The sequence below is a fragment of the Lagopus muta genome, chromosome W (assembly GCF_023343835.1).
Source record: "Lagopus muta isolate bLagMut1 chromosome W, bLagMut1 primary, whole genome shotgun sequence".
NCBI lineage: Eukaryota > Metazoa > Chordata > Aves > Galliformes > Phasianidae > Lagopus > Lagopus muta.
In genome coordinates this window covers 1,855,718-1,871,837 of record NC_064471.1, presented here as the reverse complement: position 1 = coordinate 1,871,837, position 16,120 = coordinate 1,855,718, and the positions used below count along the sequence as shown (strand labels likewise).

At 46.7% G+C, this 16,120-nt stretch overlaps 2 protein-coding genes across 4 annotated transcripts in view; one reads left to right on the top strand and one right to left on the bottom strand.

The window, feature by feature from the left end:
• The window catches only part of LOC125686398 (zinc finger SWIM domain-containing protein 6-like), a 522,860-nt gene that overhangs the window by 346,348 nt on the left and 160,392 nt on the right, over nucleotides 1–16,120 (top strand). The gene's annotated exons all lie outside the window — the stretch shown is intronic.
• Nucleotides 1–16,120, bottom strand: part of LOC125686416 (uncharacterized) — a 269,413-nt gene that overhangs the window by 119,270 nt on the left and 134,023 nt on the right. The gene's annotated exons all lie outside the window — the stretch shown is intronic.

Genomic DNA, 16,120 nt, shown 5'->3' with positions numbered 1-16,120 from the left:
ATCAAGATGTTATAATCGTAATACAATCAAGAGAGTAAGACAAAGCAGACAACGATAACAAAAACAGAATAAGTGGAAGAGCTTACCCTTCAGTTGAGCTCACCAAAAGACACCAAAAAAGACACCAAAAGAGGGGATCTCCAGAAAAGATCTTTTCCCTCTGGTAGCCAGCTCTTAAATAGGTCTAGGAGGGGTGGAGCCAGGCTCCCCCCCTTCCAGCAGCACAGGTGAATTGCCTTTACCTGTGCTCCTCTGGCTGACTCATGGCTCACCTCAGGTGATTAGTCAGAGGTTCAGGCCGTGACTCAGCAGTTCCCATACATATAAGAACTCACATTTGCCTTCCCTAAGAAAACGTTTAAAAGAAAATCTTGAAAGCCCTTCCAAAATTACCAGTTACTCATTCTGGAATATATATATATTTACTTTGTACCTGAAATAAAAGCAAATGAATGTTTATAGCGGTAAATTTCTCTACATACATTCCTCTGTCCTATTTCTGAGACATTGCACAAGATCACAAAATCACAGAATTGTTGAGGATGGAAGGCAGCTTTGGAGATTTGCTTAGAGCAGGATCAGCTTCAGCAGGTTGTCCAGGACTGTGTTCAGTTGGGTTTTGAATAACTCCAGAAATAAAGGCTTTACATCCTTTCTTGGCATCCTTTTCCAGTTTTCAACCACCCTCACAGTAATAAAAGTCTTTTCTTATGCTCAGATGGAAACCTGTATTTCAGTTTGCGCCCATTGCTTCTTGTCCTGTCACAGACTACCACCGAGAAGAGTCTGGCTCATTCTTTTTTACGTTCTCCTATCAGATACTTTTACATATTGGTAGGATCCTTCTGAGCCTTCTCTTTTCCAGGCTAAACAGAACTAGCTGTTTTAGTCTTTGATCATACGAGAGATGCTCCAGTCCCTTAATAATCTTTCTGGCCTCTCACTAGATTTGTTTCATTATGTCCATATGCTGGGAAGCCCAGAACTGCACACAGCATATATGTATATCTCACCAGTGCTGAAGAGAGAGGAAGGATCAACTCCTTCAACATATTGGAAACACTTCCCTTAATGCAGCCCAGGGTGTTACTGGACTACTTTGCTAGACATGCACATAATACTTCAAATGGATAACAAAACAGTTAACAATAATAACATACATGGTCTATAGAGAATGTGAATTGGAAAGTAGTGTTACAGAATATGTGCATGATTTAGGTCAAAATGTGTATGTCCATTTTAATTTTGGTATTTTATTCCCAGGAACTTAAGTGATTAATTCCTTATTCTCAGTATGTTTCCACATCTGCAGTAGTTTCTTATTGCCTTCTATGTTTGACAGAAGCTGGATTAATCCCTCTACCTACAGCTCTTTTATATGCACATCTCAAATACTCTTGGGGCTTTATCTCAAAACTCATTTTATTAAAATAGATTTTCTTCAGTAAGCTTTTAATCCATAATTCTGTAATGTACAGGGATAGGTAGCTGGAGTTGGGGCAGTGACACTTTAATACACCATACACTACATGATGTTTTGATGTGGAATACTGAAACACAAAAACAAAAAAAACATAGAACCATGACAATCATGTAGTGTACAGGGCATTAAAGTGTTAATACCCCAACTCCAGGTACCTATCCCTGTACAGTACAGAAGTCACGGGATCTGGCCCTTCCGGGTGGGGGGTGTGCTCTCTTGCTGCCTTGCAGTGGATGCTGGAGGGTGCTTTCCTAGCCGTTCCAAGCTTTTCAGGTTTCACGCGGTCCCAGGAACTCTCTCTCTCATCTTGTCTGATTTATTAATATCAATTTCAATTAAATTGTACATATTGTGCTATCTTTTATTCCAATATTATAGTAAAATAAGTTTTCCTCCATAGATTGTTGCCACTGTTCTTCTACTCCCTTCCTTCCCTCCCATTTTTGTGGGACTGGGGTGGGGGGGGAGGGCAGGGGCCTATTGCCCCCTGTCACGGGCGTACATTGATCTAGTCAACTCCATCACAGATTTTTGGCGCCCAAGGTGGGGCACGCTGCTTTTTAGCTTTTAGAACAAATCTCTTATTCTCTCTGCTCTTAGAGAGCTTCGTTAGTGAGCATTATCAGTGGTTCAGGTTTCTGTGCTGGAAAACCTGACCTTTTAAGATTAGGTGTACTGCCAGTATTCTGGGATATTTGTAAACTTTGAGCAATACTTTGTCTGGGTAGTACCTTATTTTTCTTTTTTTTTTTTCCCTCCTCTTGTTAGCTTCAATTCATTAACCCCTTTTTAGCAGGCACCACCGATGAACCCACTAGTTATCGTGGTGGTGCTGTGTAAAGGATTAAAAGCAATGGTGTTACTCACAACCTACTGGCCAATAATCCATCTCACACTTAAGTGTTGTGGAATTGCATCCGTACATAGCTACCTAATGGCACTGATGGAGACACCTATATTTTACCTATATGAAATGTGGTATGATTTGAATTTTGACATTTACATCCCAGAAGGAATGGCTAATTTCACAAACAACTACATCCCAGATGGAACAGCTAATTTTAAAAACAACATGATGTTCAGACCAGTCTCTGGGTTTTCTTCTCAGTTTGTCAAACGTTTTTCGAATCTTGAATTAATACTCATGTTGGTGTGCGTGTCATTAATTTTCCTGAATGTACTCCAACACATTTGTAATAAGGAGTCTCCTCCAAAACCAGAGAATGATGACTGGCAGGGAATATGGAGAGGTTTAGGAAAGGTCTTAGAAGCATGGGGACCTGAGGGGTCATGGGATTTTACTCTTGAACACCTGTGGGATCCCGAGAAACTAAGCCAGTATTTGAGTCAGGGACTATGCGGCTTACATAAATCTAAGGAGGTACAACTTATTTGGGGTTTGGCTTGTGCTTACCGTGCCCTATATAATATCATTCTGGAGAGAGAGAGTTTCCGAGCTGAGGTTCAAGCCAAAGGGGAAAATCCCCAAGTCAAATCTAATCAATCACAGGAAACACCAGAAACAATACCAGTTGCTCCTGTGGAGGGCCAGAAATGGAAACGAGTGTCTTCGCGTCTTGAACGAAAAAGAGAAGAGGAGGAGGAGAAGGTGGAGGAAGATCCAGGCGAGGGGCCCTCCTCAGAACCACCACCATCGCAAAAGGCAAAAGGAAATGCTAGGAGACATGCCCTAGGGAGTGAAGAAGAGGAAATCTCGGGCATTGTGGGACTGGGGTGGTGGGGGGAGGGCAGAGGCCTGTTGCCCCTGTCACGGGCGTACATTGATCTAGTCAACTCCTTGACAGATTTTTGGTCCCTCAGAGCAAAGTGGTGCTTGGCAATCCGCCCTCCGGTGCCGTGATCCCCTCAGCCCCCGCCATCGCCGCTCCCACGCTATTTCATGCAGAGTTTCCAGAACATGAATTTTTGCAGAAGCTGTTGCCTCTCCTTTATCAAAAGGCATTTCATGCATTACACTCATATTCTCCAGCATCTTCTTTGCTCAGAGGAGATATCACGTGCTAAAGAAGCCCCACCATACAGTGAACTACCAGAAAATGAAAAGAAATATGCCTTGTTCACAGATGGATCGTGTCGTATTGTGGGAAAGCATCGCAGATGGAAATCTGCTGTGTGGAGCCCCACATGAGAAGTTGCAGAGGCCACTGAAGGGAAAGGCGAATCTGTCGCAACCGGTGGGAGAAAAGATACGACCAAGGGCTTGATCAAGCATTCTCAAACTTTAATCAGAAGGCAGCGTTATTTATTACAGCGTATAATGAGGCTAATACATATTGCAAAAGGCGAGCTCCTGATAGGTCGGCGCGCAGGTAGCTAATAAGAACCGCAGCAGCATTCCCACGGTCAGCACCCCCAGTTCTGCATCCTGTTATTGCTTCATGTTGGTTCCTCATAATCCTGCTGTCCTTGATGATGATAGGTTAGCAGGCTCGTGTTTATGCCTAGTTATTTCAGTCTTATCAGCGGGGTTGTGTCAACATGACCCTTTTCTGCAAGCCAGCTCTCAGCAATGCTCTCCACAATTCCCCCTTTTTCTTTTAGGGATAGCAGATTGGCGGAAAAGGCTCTAGATGTAATGTGAGTAATTAAGCTTTGCAGACAGGTAAGACAGCAAGGCACGGATATCATAACCAATAACACAAATCCCAGGAGGACCAACAAATATTTAATTATGTCGCGCACCCAGGGGCCTAAACCAAGACTTCTCAGCCACTGATCCAGCCCCAGACCTTCTTCTTCTCGCAGGCTAGAAGTTAGCCCTTGTAAAACAGATAGTTGCTTATGAATAGATTGTGAGTGATCAGACAAGTTCATACAGCATATACCTTCGAGATCCTCACACCCATGCCCATGCACAAGTAGCAGAAAATCAATTGCAGCACGATTTTGCAAAGTGGCATGGCGGACCGAGTCTACATCTAATAAAAGATTACTAATAGCAAGTGATGTAGCATTAGTTTGCTTAGCGAGCCAGCAGCCCAGTTTGTTAAGGGTAGATAGAGCTTTGGCGCTGGCTACCCCAGGAGCTAATAGAGAAGAAAAGAACCTCTGTTCAAAATTCCAAAAGTTAGCGTTTGGGTCGCATTCTTCAGTGAAGGCATGAGCCATACGCTTGTGCCTTCTAGGCTGATGGTGTTGTAATACCATTGACGTAGTGGGGGCCAACAGTGACAATCGACCTAAGGTACAAGGCGCACCCCTCAAAATTTGTTTTTTTTTTCTTTTTTTTTTTTTTTTGGAAAGCAAAGTGTTTAATGTCCTTTTCATGTAGGCTAATAGTGAAAAAGCAGTCTTTCAGATCAATAATGAGAAGGTCCCAGTTACGAGGTATCATACTAGGATTCGGGAGACCAGGTTGTAGCGGCCCCATCCCTTCCATTTGATTGTTAACTGCTCTGAGATCATGTAACAGTCTGAACTTTCCGGATTTCTTTTTTATGACGAAGATGGGGGTGTTCCATGGGCTGGTAGACGGTCTTAAATGGCCAAGTTCTAGCTGTTCCTGAACTAACTTGTGTGCCTGGATTAGGTTTTCCCTTTTTAGGGGCCATTGCTTAACCCAAATCGGAGAGTCCTCTAACCATCTTATTTGGATCGGGAAAACCAAAGCACTGGCCCCCACTAAAAACCCTTCTTGTCATTTGTTAGTCGAAACCCCAGCTGGGAGAGAACGTTTCTTCCTAGCAGACAGGCTACACCAAGTGGGAGTGGCAGAATTGACATCTTCAGTGAGAGGCTATAGTCATCGATATTAACAGTCAGTAGGGGTGTCTGTCGAGCAATTATCATGCCTCCACACCTCCCACACTGGTGACTGTACCTGAGGCTTCGTAGCATGGCCAGTGCTCGGGATAAGCAGATGAACTGATGATGCTAGAGTCGGCGCCTGTGTCTAGTAGCGCCGAGAGAGAGATCTTTTCCTCTTTGTATACTATGGTAATGTGCTGCTTGGGTCGCTGGCCTAGTCCCACTGAAAGCAAGACCAACTTATCGGAGGAGCCAAAGCCGCCGCTGCCTCTTGGTCGAATCTCTCGAGGGGTAATTCCAACCGTTTGCTGCTGGAGGGGAACGATTTGAGCGAAACGTTGACCCTGTTGAACCGTAATTGGAGGCCAAGGCGTGTATGCCATCACATAAATCTCTCCTTGGTAATCTGCATCAATCACACCTGGTATGATAAATAATCCCAACATAGACGCAGAGGATCTACCCAAAATTAGTCCTCCCATAGGTTGGCCTCCAATAACGAGCGGGCCCTTGACCCTGGTGGGGATGCGGGTGGGTCGGTCTGAAGATAGCGTGACAGTTACTGCAGCTGCCAGGTCCAGGCCGAGGCTTCCCCGTGTTGCAGGTTGTAGGACTGGTCCTGTACTTCCGGTTGAACAGAGGTGGTCGCAATTTGTGTCCTTGCGCGGCAGTCCCTTCTCGCGCTGGTCTGGGAGTTTCCCGGATGGCAGGCTTTAGTTCGGTGGGGGCCTTGACCTATTAGAGCACTAGAGCCGGGACCCTGTAAGGGCGCAAGTGCAGCCAGTACCTGACTCTGACAGGCTTGAGCCTGTGCTTTCATACCTTCGCCTAGCTCTTTTATAGCCTGGACTAAGAAAGCCTGTGGTCCAGAGGGTATATTCGCCATTTTTTCTAAAGCTTCCTCAATGGTCCACCCACTGCTAAGATTATTCAGAATTGATTTAGTGGCAGAGTTGCAATTCTGCAGAGCACATTGTTTTAACATGGCACCCTTCATATAGTCAGGCACCCCCGCAGCATCAATAGCTGCAGCTACCCTGTCAATAAATGATCCAAAAGCCTCATCCCTTTTCTGCTGAATACCCATGTAAGTGGGGATACCCCCAGGTGCCCTAATATGACGCAGGGCAGACCTTGCACAATTCATAGACTCACGTAATTTGTCAGGTCCTAACAGCGCCTGAGCCTCGATTCTGAGAAAATTGCCTAAACCCAGGATCTCATCCAGGGTAATCTGGAAAAGAGGATCTCCTGGCTGGCGCTGAACCAGCACACTTCTTTGGGCTTCATCATGCCAGTGCGCATTAAATAGCAGTCGTTGATTTTGGGTTAATATCAACCTGGCTATGCCCCTAATGTCTGTGGGCAATAGTACTTGGGACCCCCAAATGAAATCCAACATCTGTTCCGTTGGCTCCCCTGTTATGCCATACTGACTAACTGTAGCTCTGAGTTGAGACAAAAGCTTCCAATCAAGATTTAGAATCGTTGCCTGTATTCCCCCGGCCGCTAATGGCGTATACACTACAGGGAATGCCAAATCTTGCACAGCATTCGCCCCTTCAGCATCCCCCTTCTGCACACATTGGCGCGCCAAATTTGCCCACGCCTCTCTACGCTGTTTTGCAAGAGCCTCAGTCAGCTCACCCCCCGCTCCCGGAATAGGCTCTGCCGACTGTACTGGCTCCCTGAGATCTGGCTGGGAGGGCGGCTCCGCTCCTGGAGGGGGAGCTGAAGGATCAATAGCATGAGCTCCGCCGGAGCCAGGAGGAGGAATAGTAATAACATTAACGTCTGGGGGAATGGGCAGCGGCCACTCATACCTCTCATTTCGCTGGTGTGCCAACACAATTTCTTGCACGGCTCTTTTCTCTGCTCGGCTCTGCAGGAGCTCGTTATGTACCGGCCGCCACAATCTACCTAATTTCTTGGCTACCTTATCCCCGTCCAGGGTGGCTTCCCATAGATGGTCCCCAAACCTCCTCCACTCAGATAATTTGTGAACAGTATGAGGGTTTACAAAAAACCCTTTCTCCTGTCCGTATTGCAAGAGCCCAGGGAGCTCCTTTTTTAGATCTATATCTTTTATCCCTCGCTTCTCTAAGAAGCATGTAAAGAGCATATAAGCTGCTTGCCTGTCCATTCTAACCTTTTGCAGTTGCAGCCTTACAGGTTTCGGCAGCCCGTATCGGCTAGGCCCTCCGATGATGATCCTGCCAGCAGTGATCACGTCGGGGTCACCATTTGTCACAACCGGCGGGAGAAAAGATACGACCAAGGGCTTGATCAAGCATTCTCAAAGTTTAATCAGAAGGCAGCGTTATTTATTACAGCGTATAATGAGGCTAATACATATTGCAAAAGGCGAGCTCCTGATAGGTCGGCGCGCAGGTAGCTAATAACAACCGCAGCAGCATTCCCACGGTCAGCACCCCCAGTTCTGCATCCTGTTATTGCTTCGTGTTGGTTCCTCATAATCCTGCTGTCCTTGATGATGATAGGTCAGCAGGCTTGTGTTTCTGCCTAGTTATTTCAGTCTTATCAGCGGGGTTGTGTCAACATGACCCTTTTCTGCAAGCCAGCTTTCAGCAATGCTCTCCACACGAATCAAGCCAATGTGCAGAGGTAAAGGCTGTCCAACTGGCCTTAGATGTTGCTGATCGGGAGAGATGGCCAATGCTCTATCTCTACTCTGACTCATGGATGGTGGCAAATGCCTTATGGGTGTGATTACAGCAATGGGAGCAAAATAACTGGCAAAGAAAGGGTAAACCTATTTGTGCTGCTGAACTGTGGAAAGACATTGCTGCCCGAATAAAGGATATGGTTGTAAAGGTGCGCCATGTAGATGCTCATGTGCCCAAGAGTCGGGCTACTGAAGAACAGCAAAATAACCATCAGGTAGATTGAGCTGCCAGAATTGAGGTGGCTCAAATAGACCTGGACTGGCAGAACAAGGGTGAATTATTTCTAGCTCGGTGGGCCCATGAGACCTCAGGTGAATGCCTACGACACTCGGTATTCCCAGGCAGTCTCCCATCCAAGTACTACCTAGATTAAACAGGAGATGCCGTGCAGTGGCCCTAGGGCCAGTATGGACGGGACAGGGTATAAAGAACATCCTCTATACTGCTGCTGGAGAGAACGGTCCCACTTGGAGTTTGTGGCAAAGAGCCTCAGGAGAGACGTGAGGCTGCTCCTCAAAAGTCTGCTGCTGCTCAGGGCCCCATGTAAACTCATTTCTCATTTGCGTCACATAATAAACGGGGCTTACAATGAGGCTGTAGTTTGGAACATGCATTCTCCAAAAGCCCACTGCACCCAGAAAAGATTGTGTCTCTCTTTTGCTAGTGGGTGGAGACATAGCAGTGATTTTGCCGATCACATCTGTCGGGATGTGAGGATGGCCATCTTGCCACTTTATACTTAGGAACTGAATCTCCTGGGCAGGTCCTTTCACTTTGCTTCGCTTAATAGCAAAACCAGCACTCAGAAGAATTTGGATTATTCGCTCTCCTTTTGTAAAGACTTCTTCTGCTCTATCGCCCCATACAATGATGTCATCAATGTACTGTAGGTGCTCAGGAGCACTGCCCTGTTCCAATACAGTTTGAATCAACCCATGGCAAATGGTCGGGCTGTGTTTCCACCCCTGGGGCAAACGGTTCCAGGTATACTGAATGCCCCTCCATGTGAAAGCAAACTGTGGCTTACATTCTTTGGCCAAAGGGATGGAAAAGAAGGCATTAGCAATGTCAATGGTGGCATAACATTTGGCTGCTTTTGACTCCAGTTCATACTGGAGTTCTAACATGTCCGGCACAGCAGCACTCAGTGGGGGTGTGACTTCATTCAGGCCACGGTAGTCCACCGTCAGCCTCCATTCTCCACAGGCTTTACGCACTGGCCATATGGGGCTGTTAAAAGGCGAGTGAGTTTTACTGATGACTCCCTGGCTCTCTAGTTGACGAATCAACTTATGAATGGGGAGCAAAGAATCCCTGTTGGTGCGGTATTGCCGCCTGTCCACCGTTTTTGTAGCAATCGGTACCTGTTGCTCTTTTACTCGCAGCAACCCCACCACAGACGGATCTTCTGACAGGCCAGGCAAAACAGACAGCTGCTTAATGTTGTCTGTGTCCACAGCAGCTATTCCAAAGGCCCACCGATACCCCTTAGGATCCTTGAAATGCCCCCTTCTGAGATAATCAATATCTAGTATTGATTATTATATGACAAAGGTATGTCACAACTAATCAGTTGAGATACTTGCTTTTGCACTTCATTCAGTTGGTCCGTCATTTGTGAGAGCAGCAACGGCAGCATGAATTGAGGACAGCAACTGTTCATAGTTTTGGAGCGTAATAATTAATTCATAAAATACGGGCGTTCTCTGTTGTTCCTTTTATCTGTCACACGCTGACATTAGTGTAGCGGCATATTTGTCCGGTGCTGTTGTCACGAGTTTCTGCAATATCTCAGGCGTCGTCCTCACTTTTTCAGGGTTGCGGTCTTGGTGTGGGTGGTTAGGAACAAAGTCAGGGTCATACAACATTTCCACCTCGCCTATTTCCCTCTAATACTGGATGCCCTTTTCAACTGTATCCCATTTTTTCATTGCAATCTTCAAGCCATTTTTGAAGGGATACTTTTCCTTCACGGCTATTAACACTTGTTCCCTGAGGGTGGCAGCCTCATCTGAACATCGACTAATTCCTCTATCAATAGCTGGATCTCTGGCAATGGCACCCAGTTGGCGAGCTTCATTACCATCCAGAGGCAAGCTATGGGCCCCACTGTCCCAACAGCGAACCAACCAGGAAACAAGAGTTTCATTCGGGCGCCGTGTAAACTCCTTTCTTGAACCTTGGATTTCAGTCATCTTTAGAGGCCGGCGAGTAGTAATAGAGACTTCCTCTTCATCACTCTCTTCTGCACGTCTCTTAGTTTTCCCTTTTGCCTTTCGCGATGGTGGTGGTTCTGAGGAGGGCCCCTCGCCTGGATCTTCCTCCTCTTCTCTTTTTCATTGAAGACGCGAAGACACTCGTTTCCATTTCTTGCCCTCCACAGGAGCAACTGGTATTGTTACTGGTGTCTCCTGTGATTGATTAGATTTGACTTGGGGATTTTCCCCTTTGGCTTAAACCTCAGCTCGGAAACTCTCTCTCTCCAGAATGGTATTATATAGGGCACGGTAAGCACAAGCCAAACCCCAAGTTGTACCTCCTTAGATTTATGTAAGCCGCATAGTCCCTGACTCAAATACTGGCTTAGTTTCTCGGGATCCCACAGGTGTTCAAGAGTAAAATCCCATGACACCTCAGGTCCCCATGCTTCTAAGACCTTTCTTAAACCTCTCCATATTCCCTGCCAGTCATCATTCTCTGGTTTTGGAGGAGACTCTTCTTATTATGAATGCATAGGAATACATTCAGGAAAACTGATGACATGCACACCAACATAAGTATTAATTCAGGATTCAAAAAACGTGTGACAAACTGAGAAGAAAACACAGAGACTGGTCTGAACATCATGTTGTTTGTAAAATTAGCTGTTCCATCTGGGATGTAGTTGTTTGTGAAATTAGCCATTCCTTCTGGGATGTAAATGTCAAAATTCAAATCATACCACATTTCATATAGGTAAAATATAGGTGTCTCCATCAGTGCCATTAGGTAGCTATGTACGGATGCAATTCCACAACACTTAAGTGTGAGATGGATTATTGGCCAGTAGGTTGTGAGTAACACCATTGCTTTTAATCCTTTACACAGCGCCCCCACGATAACTAGTGGGTTCATCGGTGGTGCCTGCTAAAAAAGGGGTTAATGAATTGAAGCTAACAAGAGGAGGGAAAAAAAAAGGAAAAAAAGAAAAATGAGGCACTACCCAGACTAAGTATTGCTCAAAGTTTACAAATATCCCAGAATACTGGCAGTACGCCTAATCTTTCAAGGTCAGGTTTTCCAGCACAGAAACCTGAACTACTGATAATGCTCCTTAACGAAGCTCTCTAAGAGCAGAGAGAAAAAGAGATTCGTTCTAAAAGCTAAAAAGCAGCTATTTCCCAGCCAATGCATCAAAAATCTGTCACAGAGTTGACTAGATCAATGTACGTCCATGACAGGGGGCAACAGGCCCCTGCCCTCCCCCCCCCTCCCCAGTCCCACAAAAATGGGAGGGAAGGAAGGGAGTAGAAGAACAGTGGCAACAATCTATGGAGGAAAACTTATTTTACTATAATACCGGAATACAAGTTAACAAAATATAATACAATTTAATAGAAATTGAGATTAATAAATCAGACAAGATGAGAGAGAGAGTTCCTGGGACCGCGTGAAACCTGAAAAGCTTGGAACGGCTAGGAAAGCACCCTCCAGCACCCACTGAAAGGCAGCAAGAGAGCACACCCCCACCCGGAAGGGCCAGATCCCGTGACTTCTGTACTGTACAGGGATAGGTACCTGGAATTGGGGCATTAACACTTTAATGCCCCGTACACTACATGATGTTTTTATGTGGAATACTGAAACCCAAAAAAAAACAAGAAAAAAAAAAAAAAAAAAAAAAACATGGAACCATGACTTCTGAAAGAAGTTTTAATTAAAAGAAAACAGAAATCAATTTCTTTCCAATTTTCCAATTCGCAAAAATAAACAAAAAATGTACTAAAAGTACTTTGTGTTGAAAAGTAAATTCCCCCTACACACACATACGTAATCTGCCAAATACATTCAGCCTTCTCATTTTCTGCAGTTGTACATCTCCTTATGTCTCTACAGATCATGGAAGGAAGGGTTGGGTATTTGGGATGAATATATGACTGTTGTTAGAGGATGTAGGGAGGCAACTAGGAAAGCTAAGACCTCCTTAGAATTAAACCTTGTAAGAAAGGTCAAGGAGAACAGAAAGGGCTTCTTCAAATACACTGCAGATAAAAGTAATGCTAGAGGCAATGTAGGCCCACTGATGAATGAGGTGGGTGCCCTGGTGACAAATGATACAGAGAAGGCAGAGTTACTAAATGCCTTCTTTCTCTCTGTCTATACTGCTGGAGGCCATCCTGAGGAGCCCCATACCCCTGAGGCCCCAGAGGAAGTCAGGATCAAGGAGTTTGCCTTAGTTGATGAGGACTGGGTTAGAGACCAGTTAAGTAATTTGGACATCCATAAATCCATGGGTCCTGATGGGATTCACCTGCGGGTGCTGAGGTAGCTGGCAGAAGTCATTGCTAGACCATTCTCCGCTATCTTTATTAAGTTTTGGGGAACGGGAGACGTGCAACTGGAGGAAAGCAAATGTCACTCCCGTCTTCAAAACGGGCAAGTAGGAGGACCCGAGTAACTGTAGACTGGTCAGCCTCACCTCCATCCCTGGAAAGGTGATGGAACAACTTATCCTTGGCACTGTCTCTAGGTATACCAAGGATAAGAGGGTCATTAGGGACAGCCAGCATGGCTTCACCAAGGGGAAGTCATACTTGACCTACCTGATAGCCTTTTATGAAGATGTAACCAGGTAGATAGATGATGGTAAAGCAGTGGATGTGGTCTATCCTGATTTTAGTAAAGCATTTGAAACCATCTCCCACAGCATCCTCACAGCTAAACTTAGAAAGTGTGGTCTGGACGATTGGATAGTGAGGTGGACTGTGAACTGGATGAAGGAAAGAAGCCAGAGAGTTGTGGTCAATGGAACAGAGTCTAGTTGGAGGCCTTTGTCTACTGGAGTCCCTCAAGGGTCTGTACTGGGACCAGCACTATTCAATATAGTCATCAATGACTTGGATGAGAGAACATTGTGTACTGTCAGCAAGTTTGCTGATGACACAAGACTGGGAGGAGTGGCTGACATGCCAGAAAGCTGTGCTGCCATCCAGCGAAACCTAGACAGGCTGGAGAGTTGGTCGGGGAGAAATTTAATGAAACATAACAAGGGCAAGTGTAGAGTCTTGCTTCTCGGCAAGAAAAACCCCAGGTTCCAGTACAGGTTGGGGACTGACCTGTTGGAGAGCAGCATAGGGGAAAGGAACCTGGGGGCCCTGGTAGACAGCAGAATGACCATGAGCCAGCACTGTGTCCTTGTGGCCAAGAATGCCAATGGCATCCTGGGTTGTATTAGTAGGGGTGTGGTTAGTAGGTCGAGAGAGGTTCTCCTCCCCCTCTACTCTGCCCTGGTGAGACTGCATCTGGAATACTGTGTCCAGTTCTGGGCTCCTCAGTTCAAGGACAGGGAACTGTCCTGACAGAGTCCAGTGCAGAACCACAAAGATGATTAAGGGGGTGGAGCACCTCCTTTACAAGGAAAGGCTGAGGGAGCTGGGTCTCTTCATATTGGAGAAGTGGAGACTGAGGGGTGACCTCAGTAATGTTTATAAATATGTAAAGGGTGAGTGTCAGGAGGATGGAGCCAGGCTCTTCTCAGTGACACCCAATGATAGGACAGGCAAAAGAATTTCTTGGGTGATCAAAAGGGGCTTTAGGGCTCTGGGAAGACTGCTGAAGGGATCAGGAGTGCAAGTAGTGTTCTCCTATGACCTCTCAGTTGGTGACTGGGATCTGGACAAAAGGAGGAGGGTGGACATGCTGAATGAACAGCTTTGGGTAATATGGCTTGGGATGCAGCCTTGAGAAAGGGGGAATGCTGACAGTGGATGGGAGCTGACTGGCTAGAAGGGCCACAAATATTCTTGGGAGCAAGCTGGCTGGGCTGGTTATCAGGGCTTTAAACTAGATATGATGGGGGGAAGGGGTTGTACTGGGTGACAGAGAAGTGCGTGAGAAAGCTATCACCTTGGGAAGTGGTAAGGGAAAACCCCAGACTTGTCCTGGAGGTATTAGGGAGGGCTCCTCTGATAAGGCAACAAGGCCAATAGCCAAGCTGAAGTGCCTCTATGCCAATGCACACAGCATGGGAAATAAACAGGAAGAGTTAGAAACATTTGCGCAATTGGGAAAGTATGACCTAATTTCTATCACAGAAACATGGTGGGATGAATCTCACAATTGGAATACCCTGACTGAGGACTACAGGCTTTTCAGAAGGGATAGACAGGGTAGGAGGGGGGGGAGAGTTGCCCTCTATGTTAGGAAGTAGATAGATTGAGAAGAGCTCTATCTGAGGAACAGCCATGATCAGGTTGAGAGCTTGTGGCTTAAATTCAGGGATCGGTCCAGTAAAGGTCATGCAGTGGTTGGGGTCTGCTACAGACCACCTGATCAGGGGGAGTCTGTTGATGAGGCCTTCTTGCTTCATCTGCAGAAGGTGTCGCGCTTGCAGTCTCTTGTCCTGATGGGGGATTTCAACCACTCAGATATCTGCTGGGATAACAGCACAGTGGGTGGCAGACAATCCAGGAGATTCCTGGAGTCTGCTGAGGATAACTTCCTGGTCCAGGTAATAGATGGACCAACCCAAGGTGAAGCTTTACTGGACCTGGTGCTCAACAATGCAGAGGAGAGCATTAGGTTAAGATTGGAGGCAGCCTGGGCTGTAGTGACTGTGCCCAGGTGGAGTCTGTAATCTTCAAGAATGCAGGCATGGCAAAAAGCAGAGCTAGGACCCTGTGCTTCAGGACAGCGAACTTCTTGCTGCTCAGGGAACCGTTGAGTGGGATCCCCTGGGAAACTGTCCTTAAGGTCATGGGTACAGAACAGAGATGGCAGCTCTTTAAGGACACCCTTCTGAGAGTGCAACAACTCTCCATCCCCCAGCAGAAGTCGAGCAAGGGAGACAGGTGACCGTCGTGGCTGTGCAAGGACCTGCAGCTTAAACTGAGGGAAAAGAGGGAAATGTACAGAAAGTGGAAACAGGGTTGTGTAGCCTGGTAGGTATGGAGGGCTGTTGTCCGTGTGTGTAGAGATAGGATTAGGAAAGCCAAGGCACAGATAGAATCATAGAATCATAGAATCACCAAGGTTGGAAAAGACCTTCAAGATCATCCAGTCCAACCGTTCACCTATTCCCAGTAGCTCCCACTAAACCATGTCCCTCAACACAACATCCAGCCTTTCCTTGAACACCCCCAGGCTCGGTGACTCCACCACCTCCCTGGGCAGTCCATTCCAGTGCCTGACCACCCTTTCTGAAAAGTTATACTTCCTAATGTCCAGCCTGAATCTCCCCTGCCGTAGCTTGAAGCCATTCCCTCTGGTCCTATCACTAATGACACGAGAGAAGAGGCCGACCCCCAGCTCACTACAACCTCCCTTCAGGAAGTTATAGAGAGCAATGAGGTCTCCCCTGAGCCTCCTCTTCTCCAGGCTGAACATTCCCAGCTCCTTCAGCCTCTCCTCATATGGCCTGTGTTCCAGACCCCTCACCAGCTTTGTTGCCATCCTTTGAACACGTTCCAGGGCCTCAATGTCTTTCTTGCAGTGAGGGGCCCAAAACTGGACACAGTACTCGAGGTGCGGCCTCACTAGTGCTGAATATAGGGGAACAATCACCTCTCTGCTCCTGCTTGCAACACTGTTTCTGATGCAAGCCAGGATGCCATTGGCCTTCTTGGCCACCTGGGCACACTGTCGGCTCATGTTCAGCCGAGCATCAATCAATACCCCCAGGTCCATTTCCTCTACGCAGTCCTCCAGCCACACCGCCCCAAGCCTGTAGCGTCGCCTGGGGTTGTTGTAGCCGAAGTGCAGGACCCGGCATTTGGCCTTGTTGAAACTCATCCCATTGGCTCCAGCCCAGCTCTCCAGCCTGTCCAGATCCCTCTGTAGGGCCTCGCTACCCCCAGGCAGATCCACACTTCCAGCCAATTTGGTGTCATCTGCGAATTTACTGAGGGTGCACTCGATGCCCTCATCCAGGTCATCAATAAAGATATTGAAGAGGACAGGCCCCAGCACCGACCCCTGGGGAACA